This window comes from Cimex lectularius, unplaced genomic scaffold (genome assembly GCF_000648675.2).
Source record: "Cimex lectularius strain Harlan isolate CLEC.00 unplaced genomic scaffold, Clec_2.1 scaffold197, whole genome shotgun sequence".
NCBI lineage: Eukaryota > Metazoa > Arthropoda > Insecta > Hemiptera > Cimicidae > Cimex > Cimex lectularius.
This window is the reverse complement of record NW_019392961.1, coordinates 76750-97199: the sequence shown is the minus strand read 5'-3', so window position 1 is coordinate 97199 and position 20450 is coordinate 76750. Positions and strand designations below refer to the sequence as shown.

The following is a 20450-nucleotide window of genomic DNA, read 5'->3' as shown; positions in this document are numbered from 1 at the left end:
ATCGTAAGGTTTACGTAATAAATAATTCACCAATAACAAGGAAAAATCACACTTGTAATTGTATATAATCTAAAAATTCAAATTTTCCTTTGAATGAAAGTTACGTTAAGTTATATAGGACAATTAAATAATTAATACAAAAATACAAACTAATTTAGTGCAGTGCATGTATGTTAGATAGAATAATATTTTGTATTAATTACCCAATTACTTTTGCAATGTTACCTCAGTTTCCTCGTTAATTTTGATGAGTAAAATAATTCAAGCAGTATTAAATTTTAATAAGATTATTTAATAAAATGTATTTAATATTATTAATATAAATATTCGTTAATAAATTTAACATTTATAGCTGTGATTATAACAATATAAAAAGTATAACATATAATATAAATTGATAATAAAAAAACTCTTATAATGACACATTAAGTGTTGATAGCAGAAGAAAATCTGTGATGGAAAATAATTGGCCCAAATTTAAAATACTGCATAAAAAGGCTTTGATAAGCTTAATACTAGCCGCAAAACAATTAAAACTTTTCGTTATTACTTTTACTTAAAACAATCAAGTTGTGTTAATGGGAAACGGCTGCGCGATGCGAGTTTACGCAGGAAATCGAGTTTGATTAAACTTTGACGAGGGTGGATTCGGAGGAGTAACTTTGTTTTCAAATAGGGGTTGATAAATCTCAAGTTATCTAATAAAATGAAATTATCTAATCATGTCGACCCAACAGAATCTAATCCAATTAACTTATTTGTAGGAATTAAAAGGCTAGTTTTTGTTTATACGATGCAAAACCGTGAGGACGGTTACTTACTTATTCCGCTTTCCAATCGTCTATGGGATATAAGTCGTTCAACTACAACAAATTACAAAAAGTCTTAGTTTACCAGTCCGAAATTGTTTGTTCGACGAAGCGGATAAGATGGTTAACTTGTTGGTAAATCCATTCATCCAAGAAGACCAAATTGTGGGAAACTATTATATAGTTTACTCCAAACAATTAGGAACAGAAGTATAATTATGAAATTATTATAATATACAATATTTTATAATGCTGGTATTATCTTTTATACTTTATATTTATATCGAAATCCTTAAAATTTATACATTTTTCAGATTTAAATTTAACTGCAACCTACTCAAAACAATCACTTTCAAAGGAGTATAAACAGACTTATTTGAAAATTCTCATTTCGTATTCTCCTTGACATCTCGAAAATCGGCATTTCATATCAATCAGTCGCTTTGTTTTAAATCTCATATTCTGCCTTATTAAATTACTCCAGCATTCCCTCTTCCTGGAGGTAGTATATATTAAACATTTTTCTATCCAAATTTGCATAAATCTCATATTAACCCGGGCCTATTAATATTCATTTCCCCGCCTTCATTCGACATATTAAAAAATGCATTAAACACCCCCTCTCAGCATTAGCAGGCTTAATAACAGGGGAATTAAATTCTTTACAAGCTTCCGACTGGAAAAATTTTATGCGGAATTGAGTATAATATATATAAAAAAAGAAAGGTGGAGGAAAATTCAATAAATACCCGTAGGGTGTTTACTATTCTGACCGCGAATACACTTGATAGATATACCGTTAGTTGAAAGGGTGGTAAAACGAGAGGGTGGAGAATTAGGCGCCACCCCCGACAATAGGGGACAAATGACAAATGAAATAGGCAAATGAAGAATTGTGAGGTGAATAGGGTGTGTAATGCGGTTCCTCCGTTAACGACCCATTGTAGAAAGGGTTTTGGCCACCTAATACAGGGTCACCTCAACCAATCACAACCTTTCATGTCAAACTACATGATTGGACTCCAATAACCTTCCGCCTCGTGCTGGTTCGTTAAATTGTCCGTGAATTTCTTAACTGTGTTCCTTTTTAGACGTTTAGATTGTACGACGTTTATAAATACCACAAGTACCTGTTTCCAAATTAATGGAATCTATTTTCTTTTACAACAAAAACGTGAAAGCGATCCAAGTATCACCATAAGATTCGATGCTGCAGAGAGTTAGGAAAGTTTGACATCGAACCTTTTTAAAATTACATATACTTCATTAATTGGGCTTATGTGCATTAAATACGCGGGTTGGTGAAAAATAACACTTTCTGAATCTGATAAGAGGTGAATAAGAGAAGGCTTGATCTGCATCATCATGTTCAGATTTCATGAGACGACAAATCTACACACGTTAGGTGGGGTTAGGGAAAAGCCAGAACTATAGAGGAAATTATTTTGATAGATTCATGAAAAAATGAATATCAATTATGTGTAAGGACTATAAACAATCAATTCGTACCAATGAAAATGAAATGAAATCTATTAAGCCAAAGAGAAGGCGCCATTTTTTCATGTTTTACTGTTAGCGACATCTTGGCGGATATTTATACCAGTTATAGTTCTGTTTAAATTAACATTAATATAAATAGCTTGGTGGCTGATAATGGCATACAAAAACAGGGGGGAAAATGCATATTAAATTATGACAAATAAAATAAAAATAATCCCAATGATAAGGAACTGCGGAAAAGAGAGGATACGCGGACCAGACAGATTCATTCAGCATTCTAACAATTCATTAGATTTTGTGGTCCAATTGTCCAAATAACTTCTTTCAATAAATTAATCTTTATGTGAGGAATTGGTTGAAATAAAAAAATGGCAAAAAGGAGGAACAATTCGAAAGGTGGGTTGAGATGGGTTGTTGGTGTCCGAGTGGATAGAAGTCACGACTTCTTTCAATTAATTAATCTTTATGTAAGGTATTGGTTGAAATAAAAAAAATGGCAAAAAGGAGGGAAAATTCGAAAGGTGTGTTGAGATGGGAAGTTGGTGTCCGAGTGGATCGAAGTCACGATAGGTCAACTGGTAGATGGCGTATTTAGCCGGTCGTGGGTTCGAACCCCGCTCGTGACACTGGCTTTTTTATTTCCACCAATACCTTACGCTGCTATGATAATACGTGAGCTTCCTTCACGCCATCATCAATGAATAACAAATTATTTATAATTGCAAACACTTTTTAAATTATTTTTTAAAAGACGAGAGACCTGCTTGAGTTATTTCTCATCTTGACCATTATTGGGTTTAGCATCAAAGTTATGGAACTATTTAATTAAATAGTAGAGTATTTTTTAAAATTTTGTTAGCCAGTTAGTTGCAAACTTAAAATGTACAATCCAATTAGGGTTCAGAGTAATGATTAAAGATAGAAGTACCAAACGATTGATGCCTGAATCGACTTTTTTTATAAAAAGATAAAACTTATTAAATGTGCACATGTTAAACAATGAGGAAAATGTACAGTATATGAAAACCAGGATCAATAATTACCCAGATAATCTCCTTTAATCTATCCGGACTGATTTTCCAGAAGGGGAGAGAAAAAATTCCAAATCACTGTAAATAAACCCCGAATATTCAATATCCCTTTCCAAAGCCCAAACAATTTGCTTATTTATCATTGGGATTTTAATCGTAATCCAGATTATCCTCAATTGTTTAAACCGCATTCGACTACGGGTCAGGAAAAAACTCAACGGGCTATATATAAAAAAACAAAAAAAAACAGAAATCGCCACATTTATCACAATATTATTGCAAGACTAAAATATTTTCGACCCCGAATACGAGAAAGTTTTAATCATCGCGAGTTTAAAACGCGGTCAATTGATATTTAACGAATAGCGTTTAGGAACAGCCGGGATTAAAAACAGTTGGCTATTTATCTAATTAATTACAGAGCTTTTGCCAGCCATTAATTTCACAATTTAATTTATCTTCGGGATGATCAGATTATCAGTTTACTGTGAACCATCCGCGAGTATTATACTAATGAGACCTGGATTTCTTCATTGAGCGATGATATTGCCCTTGCAGCATTTAATCAAGTCATTGCCGCAGAAATTTCAAAAGCAAAAAGGGCTAAAATTATCACTGCTAATAAAAAATGGCTTTTCTAAATTCTAAACATGCTGTCAGAACCAATTTTACTCCTGATTTGAAATTTGTGTGACCAGTACACAGACTGGTACAGTCATTCCCATCCCTAACCTCATAAAGTTGAGGACGTACTATTACCATATCACTCATCAACGAGTTCGCGTTCAAACGACGTAAATTTCCAATACGCGTTGCGTTCGCTAGACTGTGAATAAATAGCAAGGACAATCTTTGCAAGTGTGCGCTTTGAATTTAGGAAATGATTGCTTCTCTCGTGGGCAATTATACGTTGCATGCTCCAGAGTCGGAAATCGTCTGATCGTTATATTTATACAGAAAACGTACAAACAAAAAATGTAGTTAATTCAGTAGATTTACAATAAATTATAAAAAATACAATAAATTATAAATCGGGAGTGACAAACATTTCTTACTTTCCTTTCATTCCACATAACAACCGAAACATAAAACAGGGAATTTAATTATGGTTTTCTTGGTGAATACGTGTTTGTATTGTAGTATCTAGAATACTTTTATTTACTTTTCCATTCATTTTATATACCAGACTGAGCCACAGCGATGCCAGGTATAAGCTAGTTTTCGATTTAAAAAAAAATTAACTGTGGGTACAGCATTTAATCATTATGTTTATCAACTTGAAAAAAAAATAGTGAAACAAGAAAGAAGGCACTCCGGCATTCGTACGCGTTTGGCATTGGGAGTCGATATAAAGCCTCTCCCATTTTATAACCCTAACGTCCGACCATTTGAATATGAAATGAATTTCAATCCTTTTTAAAAAAAAAGATAGATCCTACTCACAGTAAGTTGTTTTTCAAAGATCCGGATTTCGGCTTTTAACTCATCATCAGGTTGAAGGAGTTCTACAACCACGTCTCTCGACATCAATTGCAAAAGTAAACCCGCCAATGAGAAGATGGTTTTTTAATGGCGCTCAATTTGAACGTGCGAAAAGCGGGAATTATAACACAAGTAAATATTATAATGGTAAATACCGTAAGAAATGAATTATAAGTTAGTGATTAAAGATAAAAGTTAAAAAATTAGAATAATACCTTAATATTATTAAATTATTATAAAAATAATAACAATTAAAATAATTAATTTAATTATTTGGACGTTTAATATTATTTATGTACGTATTTAAAATGGGAGGTAGATCAAAATTTATTACATTATTAATGCATTTATCTCCATGTTCAATTTTACTTTTTTTTTTTTAATTTGTAGTACATTACAACTACCTTAAAGTAGGTAACAAGTAACATGAGCAAGGTAATTAAAATAAGACAAAATTAAAAATCAGGAGTGGAGAAAACACCCATTGGTATTACTCCAATGTTACAATAATATTGTTTGTTAATTGATACGTGTGTCATTATCACTTTCACTGTCATCACCACCACTTCCCAGAAGATCTAGCAGCCATAGTCTCTTCAGTCGGCGGGGAGGGTTTGAGGGGATTCGTCGGGATGCGAGGTTTCTGATGTGTTGGTTTACGTTAGTTGGGAGGTTTTTATGAAATTTACGGTAACGGAATCGTATTTCNACCAAAAATATATATATATATATAAAATATATATATATATTTTTAATCCGTCCCAATGTTGTAAAAACTTAGTGTAAAAAAGGTTATCCACTGATAAATTACCACGCTAATCAATAAAACAAATAGTTAACCAGGTGTTATCCATATTGATAAATTTATCACGCCCTACCTTAAGGAATGAAGCCATAATTCTTACATCGTGAGCATACCGGCGATCGGGCAAGATGATCATCAAAAGAGGGAAAGATATTAATTAAATATAAGACATTAAGACACGCCTGATTGGGTCGATATAAATCTACGGGTTGAGTCAATCCTGATTAACAGATTCAAGTTTAACGTTCAATAACGCATTATTCTTCTGCCCAGAACACTCTTTTTTAACATATATGTTTATTTTTTTTATATATTTCAACTGAAATAACAAATAAAATTGTATGTCTGCCGGTGAATTGATTTATCTCAAATAAAAACAGTTCGACAAAACCTGGTGTTTTTTTAAAGGATATTTTTCGCTTCGTCGCAGATTAAGTCCTGAAAAGCAATTGCTGAACAAACTATGCCCGCAAAATACCTCCGAGAGTCGGTGTGATAATATTTTATCTTCAACCCGTCCCGATACAGAACAGGGGACTTCGATTAGGCAGGTGATTTGCTGCCCATTGCTTAAAGTGTGTGCTCTTCGGACACCCCTGACATGAGCAATCTACATATAATTACCTAATTACTAATACATTGAGTTAATTAAACCTGTTTCGATGTTGTACGTGAATAATTACGTCAAATTAAAACGGGCTACAACAATTTTTGAGCCTTTGGCTTGTTTAATTTAATTGAGAATAAAATAAGCTACTTTTTAGATCTGAGGTATCTATGTAAAATAATTCTTTGGAATATGTATGTTTTCTGTAAATCTAAGAGGGAACTTCTTTTAGTTCCTAAATACAAAACTGAATCCTACTTAAATACTTAGTTGAGCTTTTTTATGTTTTTTAAAGACAACTTATATATGAAATTTTGAACGGTCAAATACAAATCATTAAAAATATAATTTAGCAAGCACAAAGAACCTAGTTTTAGGTTTTATTACTTGTGATAACAAAAATATTCAGAATATAAAAATCTTTAATTTTACGAACCTCGACAGAATCTTCATTTTTTATTTGCACTAAAAAATTTTCTTTCCTATCGCATGAAATGAAAAATATGTTCAATACTTCAATCTCCTATACTCGGAATGTTTGTTTAGGTTTATTTTCATTTTTAGGTTAAATGGACAAGTTTGGGTTGAAAAGAAGGAATGCTGCTCGGGGATCTTCTCCGGTGTCGAACGGACTTAGGAAAGAGTCTGGCCTCTCGGTTGGCTCTGGAAAATGAAAAGCAACTTAGCAAAATTCCTCATCCTTAAGTATAACCTAACCGACATGTACTTCCAACAGGATGGCGTCTTCGGTCCATTACTGTGCTCAGTATGGTATCCCTCCCATCCCACTATACTAAAACACGCCGATAACACTGCCATTCTATCCTTCGAATTCGACCCTTGGTTATAGCTTCAGACACATCCACAATACATAGTTGGTTAAAAAGATAAAAATAAATTTTAAAAATCTTCCTCTTCAACATAACCTCACTTCCTTCCTACCAAAAATATCTTATGCTACCGAGAGCCTTTATCAAGCGACTGACCTAGAAACCACATACTCAACACAACCCAAAAACAGAACCACGATACCCATAAGGCATGAACGATGCGGTTTATCAAACCCTTCCAATCTGACCTTAAGAATTTTTTCTAAGAATACAGATTCTACAATCACGAATCCTTAGTTCCATAGTCAACGTCCCATTCTTTGCTTCCAGCCACACCATCCATTCAAGACCTAAATGTTCTTTTTGTGTAAGTCGGAAAGTACACTATAGAAGTTTGTCGTTAAGTGCAGAATGAGGCTTCTCCTTGAAAACAGAAATGCTGGTGATAAACAAGCCGGTTCCATTATTTTATTTCAATTATTTATATATTATCCATTTATGTTATGTAAATTGTCATACCTTTGTTTATTTTCAACCGATCTTGAATTAAATCAAAACAATTTTTCGTTAAAACTAGGCTGAGAATATAGCCTCTCCGATATTGTGATTATAAATTCGGGTATTAATGTTTTATTATTTATTTCTTTTACGAAGGTTCGAAACAGCAGAGGTTGCTGCTAAAAAGCCCATTTGTATGTGTAATAAGTATGTCTGGTTCGAATGCAAGACTGCAAGACTGCTGGATTCGAACACGGGACTTTTATGTTAGAGTGATGAGCGCCGTTCCAACCGATGCGTCCACCCCACCCCAATCAAACACATACCTATTTGTTGTAACAGTCTAACAAGATATAGTGACCAGATAATATAAAATCAAAGATTTTGTCGGACTTTCTTTAAAAAAAAAATAAATAAAAAAAAAGTCACTTTGGAAATGGAAATCATTTATTAGGTTTCTTGACCAAATAAATTCTTTTTAATTAATTAATCGTTAATTAAGGTTTTGGTTGAGATAAAAAAGCCAGTGTCACAAGCGGGATTCGAACCCACGACCTTCGGCTAAATACGCCACAGCTCTACGACTTGAGCTATCGTGACTTCGATCCTCTCGGACACCAACTTCCCATTTCAACCTCGCCCCTCGAATTTCCCTCTTTTTTATCTCAACCAATATCTTTCATAAATATTAATTAATTGAAAATTGTTAATTGGTCAATCGAACCACGAACTGTAATAGATTTGTCATAAATTTAATATATGCAGTAGAAATAAATTTTCGGAAGAGTATAAAAAAGAATGAAAGAGTGATAACTAGATACCTAGATAAATAAATAAACAGATATTGCAGAGGTCTTTATACAGGGTTTCGGTTGAAATAAAAAAAGCCAGTGTCACAAGCGGGATTCGAACCCACGACCTTCGGCTAAATACGCCGCTGCTCTACGACTTGAGCTATCGTGACTTTGAATTTTTATCTCAACCAAAACCTTAATTAAAGAACAATTAATTGAAAAGAATTTATTTGGTCAACCGTACCACGAAAGCTAATAAATGTAATAAGCGCAAAATGAAGTATGCTTCCTAAAGCTCTCCGTGGCCATTTCATTTGTTGCCGAGAATGAAATAGATTACATATTTGAAAAATGGCAAAAAGGAGGGAAAATTCAAAGGTGAGGCTGAGATGGTAAGTTAGAGTCCGTGTGGATCGAAGTGACGATAGTTAAAGTGGTAGAGCAGCGGCGATTTAGCCGAAGCTCATGGGTTCGAATCCCGCTTGTGACACTGACTTTTTAAACCTTAATTAAAGATTAATTTATAATTACAATTGTGACGTTATAGTAGACGACGTAATGATCATGCTACAGTCCCTCGAATGCGTAAGTAAGCGATTGGAAAAGGGTAGTGATATCGGCGGACTTTGACTCGAGTATGCTTTGCATTGTTGTGCGTATGACCGGCGTGGTACCCTTGGGGAAGCGAAGGATCGGACCACCTAGGCTAGACCTATGGCGTCCCTCGATTACGTGCAGCAGGTGTAGGCTGAGCTCGATAAGAGACCTTTTACCGTAGACAGTGCTCATCTAGGGGGTGGGTAGCAATCCCACTATAATCCGAAACCGCTGTCGGGGCGTTCCCGAAAGTTTCTACGCTAGAGGAGCCTCTACACTCAGAGAGATAGAGTCGCCTTCTCTATCTAGGGAGTACGCGAGGGGGGACGGGCTGATGTATTTCGGCCCGTTAGCCCCTCGCGTGCGGCGTACGACCCGACGCACAATGCGGGCCCGACCATTCGGAGTGGACAAGCGGAGAGCGTGGCTACTGACCCTTAGGGGCCGGGACACCACTACACCAATGCTGCGGCGGTAACACTTTTTCGTCGTATGCAGAGGTGCGTCAGCTCTCATCTTGAGAATCAAAACGTCCGATAAGGCAGGCCGTATAGGCTAGGTGCGGACGTTAAAGATCCTCTTGTCTTGTTGACGATGAGTAATCGGGAACCCAATGTGACGTTATAGTAAGGGCGGAGGACTTTTCTTTGTAAAAGTCTAAATGTAGTTATTGACCGTTGTAGCCTACATAGACGTTACGTCCAGTTTTTACATGTATATCCTATTTAAATTGAAATGTGAAGTTGTGGTTTTAAAAGTCAGTTCAACCTCTCGCCCAAACCGCCCACGCACCCCGTTGAAAAACTACGAAAGGATGTACATTACTATAAATAGTGTTGTTGAGTAAATTGGTATATATTCACACGCCGGTCCGTCCGACGGTTAATTGACTCTCTCGGGGGTTTCAGATATAATCAATTGACACCCAATAATGAGAACGCCGTTCGTTCAAAACGGTTCTCTTTAAAATCTAATTGGACTTAACGACCAGATCGCCGGTGAGAGGGATCGTGTGGCAGAGGCGATAGAAAAACAATTCAAGGACAGGGTCGAGTCACGAACGTTTCGAACTTCATTCTTGGACTTTATCCATCGAGAACAATCGTTGTGAGAAATATATGATTCTTGAGTAAAAATGACGAAATGAAAGAATAATTTCCATAAAATTAATTGTTTTCATATCGTGTCACTACGAGCCTCACATCGTTAATATTTAACTGGGAAAAAATGCTGTTTGAGAGTAAAAGTATTTATCGACAGCACAAATGACCATATTTGATCAATATTTATGAAATTATTACAAAACACATTGACTCACCTAGCTATTATTGAAATTTTTTTAAAATAATAATTAAATCTTGTTTCTGTTTATTTTGTAACTTTATTATTTGTATTGTAGGCTGTTAAACATACACTGCAGCAATGTGTGGTGATTAGTGACCGTTAGTCGATGATGATTCATTTCGACAGATGTGGTGGGAATCTCAACACGACACACAAGAATGGCACAATTACTCAGAAAACAAACACTTTGAGCCATGAAGATGATCTCGATAAAGATCGAAACATTGGCACGATAAAGAAAATGTTTTTCTAAAACCTACATTGCACCAGACCGCATCTCACGATTTCCGAATAATCATACGGCATTTTCGACCCCATAACATGAGTCCTTCCTCTTCATAATTTATTACATTTGTCTATCCTATAAATACATACTTAATTACTAAAAAATATTATACTATTTATTCCTATAAACATATACTTTTTTATAGGGTAGACAAACGTAATTACTGAACAGGACTCATATCATGAGGTGGAAAACAATAAAATTCGATGCAACAATATTATTATTAAATAAGTATTTTAGCCTGATTTGAAGTAGGAAAATAAAAAATAAAAAAATTTCACACCATTTTTCGTGTAAATGTTATAATAAATATTAATTAATTAATAATTAATTCGTGAAAATATATTAGGTCTTACTTTTTCACAGTTCTCACGTTTAGGTTCTATTTCCATTCAACCTTAATATGACCTTACAATTAATTATTCTTTTTATGTAAGGTTTGGTTGAGGTGAAAGTGTTCCGGGCGGGATTCCAACGACCTTAAAATACGCTGTGGGTATTTTTTCTTGTATGCAAAATGTAAAATTATTAGTGAAAACGGCGTTTATTACAAATTTGGCCCAGAATGAATTTTATCTATCTCTTAAGCAAGGCATGCATGTCTTAGTGCCATTCGTAAGAGACTTTATATGGTTTTATTTATTTTTTTATATTATTTTATTTTTTTTAACGAGGGTTCGCAAAAGCAGAGGTTATATAAACCCTCGGGTCGCTGGAGTTTTTGAAAAAACAAAACAAAAACACATTTATAATATGTAGGGTTCGAATGCAAGGCCGCTGGACTCGAAACCGGGACCTTTACCTTACAGTGATGAGCGACGTGTCAACGACTAAACCGTTGCGGCCACCGTCGCCCCATATGGTTCTAATTGCAGAACAATTTGATTGACCTCAGAATAGGTCCGTCTAGGATCGCGTCTCGCTGAATCATTTTGGCACCGAACAGCCAGCAAGAACACAGGCCCACACTATATTCGCGTTTAGATTAAGGAAAATTATGTACTTTGTAAAAATACTCTTGTAATAATAAACCTTACCAATATCAACGTGCACGGTACCTTGTTTAAGCTGAAAATATGGGCTCGGAAGTAATAGGAAGCATAATCGGTTTAAATTTATTATATTTTATTTCTTTAACCTTTGCTTAATTGATTATATTTCAAAGCTATTTACTGCTTGAGAAACATTATTTATTGTTAAGCGGGTTTTCTTAACTTAATAAGAGGACTAAAACATCTATGTGAAAAAAGGATAGATATTCCCATTATTTCATTCAAATATATAATAATTTTTTTGCACTATATAATTAGATTTTTTTTTTCAAAATGCTCTTGTAATAACAAAGGTAAACACATTGGGTGAAGGTAAAGTCTGGACCCCTGCGGGAGGCCAACCGGCTAGAGTCACAGCTTGTAAGTCATAAATAGCAGAGGTATGCTAGAATTTATTTTAAAAATATTATTTAATTTGTTTAATTAATTTTATCACCTTACCGTTTTATTCCGTGTTAAACATTTCTTAGTTTTACGCTCGCTTTCTAAAAAGTAAATTATAGGGGTCGAGCCGGTGATCTCTACTTACATTTTATAGTTTAATATTCTCACGAGGTTGTATGTTTTCTATTTGCACTAAACATATACAAAAATAAGGGAAAGACCGGCGAATTAAGAGTAGAAAGGTAGCTGTTATAGAACGATTCACAAACGTTTGCATTTAATTACTCTTCTTCTCTGTAGAAAAAATGTAATTAAAAAATCGTAAAAAATATTAATTAAATCACTGAAGTTTGAGTGGCAATTTACGCCGGAGGAAAGGGGTTGTGCAATGGAATTAATTAAAAAAAACTAATATAGGGTTAAAAGGCTGAGCAATTTTTAATTACAAGCATATGGAGTTTCACTTATTGTCACGTGTAACATGGGACTTTCAAAATAAAATTAATAGGTTAATTAAAAAAGTTTATACCAAGAGGACAATGGATGGGGCGGAACTTGGCCCTTGGGCCTCCGAGGAATTGAACGCTAAAATTCCAACTCATTATGACGGCTATTATGAGATGGCAACATCACACACGCCTAATTATGCTATGTCACAACATAGAAAGTCGCCGGTCGTTACCAGTGCAATAAATAAACGTGCAGAGTAATTGGGTTTCTTTGGCCGTCTGCGTGCAGTTCTGCCGTAGAGAGGATGGGCTGGAGAAGGGGTCGGGCACCTCGGGATCCCTGGAGTTTTAACGAACTTTCCAATTTGTTTACCTGGAACAGGAGAGTCACTTACCGTCCAATACAAGTCTACTCCAAACCTTTCCAATCTTCTCATTCAACACCGTCGTTTGAGGGAAATAGCCCAAAAACGACGCAATTATTTACGCAGTCCTAATTTGATTCCCCAATTAAACTGAAATTTGTATGTACACCAATTATCAACAGGTCTGAAGTTAAAGTTCTCATAGGAAATAAAACTTATTATAAAAACCTAATTAAAAATAGAACCCTTATTTTCAATTAGATGTATTTTCATCATTATTAAGTTCAATTTATCTTTATAACGTAAAAGATTAAGCTTCCAAGTTCCTGATGCAGGTTGAACTGAATAAAAATATTTAGTCAAATTATGGGAAGAAAGGAACAAGGTGCCAAAAAATTGGGACTATCAACCTGGGATTCAAAACCAGAACTACCAAGTAACAAATACTAGGGTAATTCACGATGTTTGTAAGATGTTGTTATGATGTTAACTCGTGCTATCTCCAATGTCCAGTAAGATCGTGAAACCCCTTCTTTTCTTAACATGTTAAACGTTAATTTTTCCCCAATGCTGCGCGTAGCGATTGGTACAACCAAAAATAAAGTTATGTATCCGTGAAGTCTTGCAGTTTGTTTTGGTTTTCTTTTGTGTTAAATTGTAAGACGTCAGTAGTTAATAAAAAGGAAAATTAATCCACTCTTTCATTCAAAAAGCTATCTATGCACGCGAAAAGTACTAACAAATGATACGCTTCAATTCCTGCCGACATACTTAACTTGTATCCTAACGTCTAACAGCCTAGAACTGTATAAGAGCGGGGCTGTATCTATTATGAATGAGAATACAAGGACAGGTCAGAAATTAACAAAAGAAATGTATTGGTCAGATTTAATTAATGCGTATTTAAAAATAAAAATACGTGCCAACAAAAAACAGCAGCTAAATTCATGGCTGCCATGTTGGTTACCTATGCCCTAATGGCTAGCTATGTGACTACCATCTTCGACTTACCATCTAACATTCGTTTTTAACTACACCAAGATTAATTAGATTCTTAGGTTTTTTAGCCCATTGTTTTAAAGCCAAGAAAAGCAATACAACACAACGAGCATTCTTTTAACATAGCCGACTACGTAAATTTAGAGGTGAAAATACAACACATCATAAAATATATAAAGCAAAGAAACGGATATAGTTGGTTAGTTACCACTGTTATTGTGTTGATGTTGGTTTTAGATAAGTTCCAAAATAAAACTGGCTGAATTCTCCAAAAAATCTTTCTTACCTCACATTCAACATATTCAACAAATGAACAAATATGTAGTTTGTGCCTCAGATTGTGCCACCCAACACATTAACATTCGTCTGGTTTTCTTCCAGACAGACATCAATGGCCAGTTAAGCTACATTAAATTTAATCGGATAGTTCAGAGGCATAAGGAAAACTATCATTCTTTAGTTTCATTTTTGTACAATAAAATATATAACGTTTATTTTTTACCAAATTGTAAAAAAGGCCCTTTTTCGTGAAAAGGAGGGTAATAACGATAAAAACTCAATGTATACAAAAATTCCCCAATTACGCCTTATAAAAGGAATAAGTGGGTCGAGTTATTTCCATAATACTTTAGAAATATTAAGGACAAGTATAAAAGGCCGAAAAAAGGCGGAGGGGCGATCGGACTGGGGAAGGGTGCATGGAATTGAAATTGGCCGAAGTTGGCCGGATGGGGGGCGAGGGAACTGACGGAAGACGGGGTAATATCGGTGGCAAGTAATAAAAAGGATACGAGGGAGAGTTGTGAGAAACCGGGGGCGGGTAGGGGTAAGTACTACAATATGTGTGCGTGTGCAATATGTCATGCCATAGGGAAAAGTGGACAACGACCCCCCCATCCTTCTCCTTTTCACTCCGACATTTGTCAGTACAGAGCACTTTATTGCCTGATTGTGTTATTAAATTTGCCTCAAAGTGGTCGTCGGCAGGGAGATGAAACGGAATAGGCGGGAGGGATAGTTACCCTCCCTCTGAGATAATCCTTAATCTAGTGGCTTTAGGGAAATTGGGAGACACACCCTAATGCTTACCTAAATCCTGACTTCTTCCGTTATTTTATGATTCGCTAATGCCACTTTAGAGGTATTAGCTTATATGAATTGTTGTATTTCGATAGTCTTTACAAAGTAGAGAATTTTTAATCCATCTATGCAACTCCTTAACCAAACTGACGTCACTTTCATGGGACCAATGACCCTAATTTGTAACATAAACTTCTATTATACTGCAAAATTATTCAATTATGCGCTTAAGAGGATACTAGCTTATATGAAGCTTTTAGGATTTTTATTGTAGTAAGGCCTTATTCCATCTAAACTGATCATATTCAAAGCCCGGCATTAGTAACTCTGACTTCTTTTGTTATTATTACTATTCACAATTACATTTTAAAAGTATTAGCACATAGGTCATCCAATATAGGACTCTTTAAATTGGAGGGATTTTTCTTTTCATCTACCCAGCTCCTTGTCCAAACAGGTGTCACATGTCGTATAAGGACTAACGTTAATTTCTAACTTTGGCTTCTTCTTCTATTATTATTATTTATTAAGGTCCCTTTAAAAATATTAGCTCATAAGTCATTTATCAGTTTGGGACCCTTTCTATAGCAGTGACATTTGTCTCCCCTTTGCTCCTTGTTTTTATCTACCCAGCTCCTTCTCCAAACAGGTGTCATACCCTCTACTCTTTCTCCCAGCAGTTGTCACCTACTAACTATATCTTGCAGCTTTGCCTGTTATTATTCTCTAATTTCTGGTTAGAAATATTAGTTCATAAGTCATCTAACTACTTGGAACTCTTTACCTCCTTTCTCTTTATATAAACTGTTTCTTATCCAAAAAGAAATCACCTTTAATGTTACCACTTTCTTTGTAATATAAGCTGATTCAGCTATTTTATTCTTCATTAATGCGGCTTTATCGGCAATTAAGCTATTTGAGAGTTTTTATTTTCTAGAAACCTTTATTCCATCTATGTTACTCTTCCTACAGATGTCACACGCCTCCAAAATTTCCTTTTAGTAATAATGCATTATTTAAATTATTTGTCGTGATTAGTGAACGTTAGTCGATAATTATTCAGAAATCGTGAGATGCGGTATGGTGTGATGTAGGTTTAAAAAAAAAAAAACATTTTCTTTATCGTGCCAACGTTTCGATCTTTATTGAGATCATCTTCAGGGCTCAAAGTGTTTGTCTTCTGTGTAATTGTGCCATTCTTGCGTGTCGTGTTGAGAGAATAAAGAAGATGTTTTTCTGAAACCTACATCACACCAGACCGCATCTCACGATTTCTGTATAATTTAAATTATTGTTACTCAATTCACTAGTTTTCGTGGTCCGCTTGACCAATTAATATCTTTCAATTAATTAAGATTTTTTAGTTGAGATAAAAAAGTCAATGTCACGAGCGGGATTCGAACCCACGATCTTCGGCTAGATAAGCCACTTCTCTACCACCTGTGCTATCATGACTTCTATCCACTCGGACACCAACTTCTTATCTCAACCGTTGGTGTCCGAGTGGATCGAAGTCACGATAGCTCAGGTGGTAGAGTAGCGGCGTTTCTAGCCGAAGGTTGTGGGTTCAAATCCCGCTCGTGACATTGACTTTTTTATCTCAACTAAAAACCTTAATTAATTATTGTTACTATTGAACAATATAAATTAAATATTTCGGTGCCGCCATTTAAATAAAAGATTTATTTCGTTAACATTTAAGAACAATAATATAATTTGACATATAAATTTTAGATATTAGATATAACCGGTTTTCAGTATATCACAAAGGAAATAGCCTAGTGTTTACAACCATTATCAATCAAACTGTGTACCAATAATGAAATATATGTTAAATTAGTACAAATTGAAAAACTATATGTGTCGTACATAGTATGGATTACATTTTGTATCTTTGAACATCATTGAGTTAGATGAGCTCATCTAACAAAATGCAAACAAATTAAGCCCTGATTTAACAGAGAACGTGTCGGATTGCAGATGTAAATGCGAATCGTTTTATCGCTTTAATTATACGAATATAGCATTGCCCCCGATAATTGTGGACGGTTCTAGTTAATTGTTGATTAAGGACGAAAAGGGGGCTCGCGGGCCGAGCGGGGTGGGTCCGAGGGGTAATGAAAGCTGTCAAAAAGTTGGCCCAGGCAAATTGGACGTGCCGGAAGGTTTCCATTAATCCCCTGATAACTTTTATTAGTTTCGCCTCTCGGACGAGAAACTGCGAGGATCGATGTTTCACATTCGATACATTCCTCCACGTTAATGAAATACTTGAAGGGGTTTAAGTCGAGGTACACGGCCAGGTACCTCTCTCCCGTTTGAATTCGGGGCCCCGCGTTTGTCTAAATGTTTGACATGCCTCAAGAAGCATAGAATCCGAGGCATTCCTTGATTCGCTCATACGTAAACGAGCACATTTACGATCCCTGCGGGGCCTGCCTTTCCTCAAACTCGGCCTCAGTCGCATTCTGTGATAACCAACGATTCTAAACATAACTGAGCTATCTCCACTATTGGAATCCCCTTTTCGAGAAAGCTTTTCTAAATAATTAACAACTGTTTCAAGTAGGTACTTAAATGTTTAACACCGTACGCTTCCACGCCACGTGAGCCATTCGCGGTATAAAAGATGGATTTCCTACATTAAATATGTGAAATAAAGCTGACCAATTACAAAAGTGTCACAAATCTAACAGGATTGTCGATTATACTAACAGGGCTAGCTAGTTAGCTATTTCAAAAGTTCAAAGATTATATAAGGGGTACACGTCTTCTAAATTCAAATCCATTAGAGTTCCTAGCCCGATTGATCAAATAACTGTTTTCAATTAATTAATCTTTATGTAAAGTATTGGTTGAGATAAAAAAGTCAGTGTCACGAGTGGGATTCGAACCCACGACCTTCGGCTAAATACGCCGCTGCTCTACCACTTGGGCTATCATGACTTCGATCCACTCGGACACCAACTTCCCACCTCAACACCCCATTTTAGTTTTTAATCATATCATTTTTATACGCAATATTTAACAATAGACATAACTAATTAACACCAAGACATGCCCTAACAAGGATTGATGAATAATAATAGATGGATCAAGTAGTAATAGAGCTTATTAGCTCGTGAATTTTTAAATGCAACAGGCACTGTTATGTCACAAAACAAAAGAACTATGAATAACTACCACCTCGGTTTCCTTAATCTTAAAATTTATTAGAAAGACATGTAATAGCTATAAGTTTGTGTCAAGAGAACAGATATAACTAGGGGCTTGGTTTTCTTTCTAGTTTAGTCTATAAAATATGTAATAAGAACTTTTTCTACAATCCTCGTATAAATTTTGTTTAAGTACATGATATAATATTTTCTTTACTCATTCTTAAACACGAAGAAAACATTTATATTGAAATTTTAAATTTTTATGTCTAGGTTTCTTTATTTGTGGACATTTTAAAATTATTTTAAATAAAATAATATTAATAATGTTATGTCCATTTTCCATCTAATTATGAATACTACTGAACATTTTTCTACCAATTTTTCTATTTTTCCACCGACATGGGCAACCACCGGTTTTTCCGCTTTCAGAAAGAGCATTAAATGAAATATAGGGTTGTGGTAGCATAACGTAAAATATTTTATATTTAATTAAAAGATTCTGTTTTCTCTTAATCATGTATGTATCAATAACCTAATTAAGTTGTGGCACAAGAATAATCCTTTACCATTAACTAGAAAATTTTGAACAAGTTAAAAATAGCCTCTTTGGAAATATCTTGTCGTGATCTTTCTTCAGAAAGAGCATTAAATAAAATATAATATTGTAGTAGCATAATGTAAGGTATTTTATATTTTTTTAAAGATTCTATTTTATCTTAATCTCATATGTATAAATATTTATCCTAATTAAGTTGTTGCACAAGTCTAATCATTTGCCACTAGAAAATTTGGAACAAGTTAAAAAATAACCTCTTTGGAAAGTAGTTTTCGAAATATTGTAATTCGAAATTTTAAAATATTCCTTCTTTATATACACACACAAAAAAAAGGTCGATATGATTATAACAAAAATGAAATTAATTAATTGTACGTATTTAAATTAGTAGTTGGTAAGATGGAGAGGTCTAATTTATCGACTATTATTTTAAAGATCTGACACTATTAACATATTCTCTCAGAATTCCAAAACCGGCCAAAAAAATTACAATGTATATGCATGTATACTTACAAATACAATGTAGTTGAATATTGACCGTTGCGTCCTACCTGAAACAAATATTGTAAAGATTAGATATTAGATAGATTTATAATATATTTACAAAACAAGCAAACTGTATATGTAAGAAACTGTTTTATTTATTTAAAAAAGTATCAATTTTAATATGATGCATAGCCAACTCCGGTTTATTTTAAACAAACCAGCGACGTTTAAAAACTCGTACGTGAGCAAAATTAAAGAAAAGGTAATCTGTGTAAGGCGACACTCCTCGTTTAACCATGAATCACAAAAATTGACCTCAACATTCCAAAGACTAGTTGCCGTCGGGCAGAAACCACGAAGAAAACCCAAGACTTGCCACCTGAACGTCATCAACTTGGTTTTAATCGAATCGGTCATATCTTCAAAACAACCAAAACATAAAGTAAGCAAAAATCTAAATATCTCGTATATAAAGAGAATCGACTTCTATTAGATATTTCTTTAATCAACCAATTTCAATTAAATTTGGTATATTCAAACGATTTTTTTCCGATCGAGCGACGAGTCCCCGTTTAATAATAATACTGGAATCTTAACGATAATTTCTTTCAAAAACAGTTTATATTTCATGTAAGAGATATGAAAATTATATCACGTACACTCTCTACATCACTCTTCCCCTCTCACATTCGTCCCCATACGCCCATAATGTAACGCCCAAATTGACGAAGTTACGAACATTACCAAGAAACATATTTAAACATTTAGCCTTGAATAGGAGTAAGTGGGAGTGTTCATGAGAATACAGTACACAATGAAAATGAGTGAGAGGAACAAAGAGAAAAGTGAGAGAGACAGTGAACGAGAGAAACATAGAGAGATGTTTAGATAGGTAAGCAGACATATATATATATAGAGAAAGAAAGAGCAGAGAAAGATAGAAAAGAGAGGGAGAGGGAGAGGGAAAGGGAAAGGGAAAGGGAAAGGGAGAGGGAGAGGAGGGAGAGAGATGTATAGATAACTAGGAAAAAAAAATATATATAGAGAGAGAGAGAGAGGAAGAGTATATATAAGAATAATAATATAAGAAGAAGATAGAAGATAGAGAAAGAACGAATATAAGAAGAAGGTAGAAAGTAGTCGAAATAAGTAAGTGCAATAAACATTTGCCTAGATTGATGAATGGAAACGACGGAAAGCGAAAAAGGAGTGATGGGTGTAAATTGAAAGAGACTGATCCGACATAATTCGTACAAATTTGCAATCTGCTCCACAACTCTCCGACCGGATATTAAGTCTAACTTTTCTGATTAAAATAATCATTATTTTAAGTAGTAT

At 34.7% G+C, this 20450-nt stretch overlaps 1 protein-coding gene and 1 non-coding gene across 2 annotated transcripts in view; one reads left to right on the top strand and one right to left on the bottom strand.

Annotated features, from left to right (window-relative positions):
• Window positions 1-20450, bottom strand: part of LOC106665855 (LIM domain transcription factor LMO4) — a 159436-nt gene that overhangs the window by 105831 nt on the left and 33155 nt on the right. The window contains exon 2 of the mRNA XM_024229486.1: window positions 19140-19177. The gene's annotated coding sequence lies outside the window, so the exon portion shown is untranslated. The remainder of the gene's footprint in view (window positions 1-19139; window positions 19178-20450) is intronic.
• Trnae-uuc lies at window positions 16426-16498 on the top strand. Its single transcript has one exon. It is a non-coding gene; the product is annotated as a tRNA-Glu (tRNA).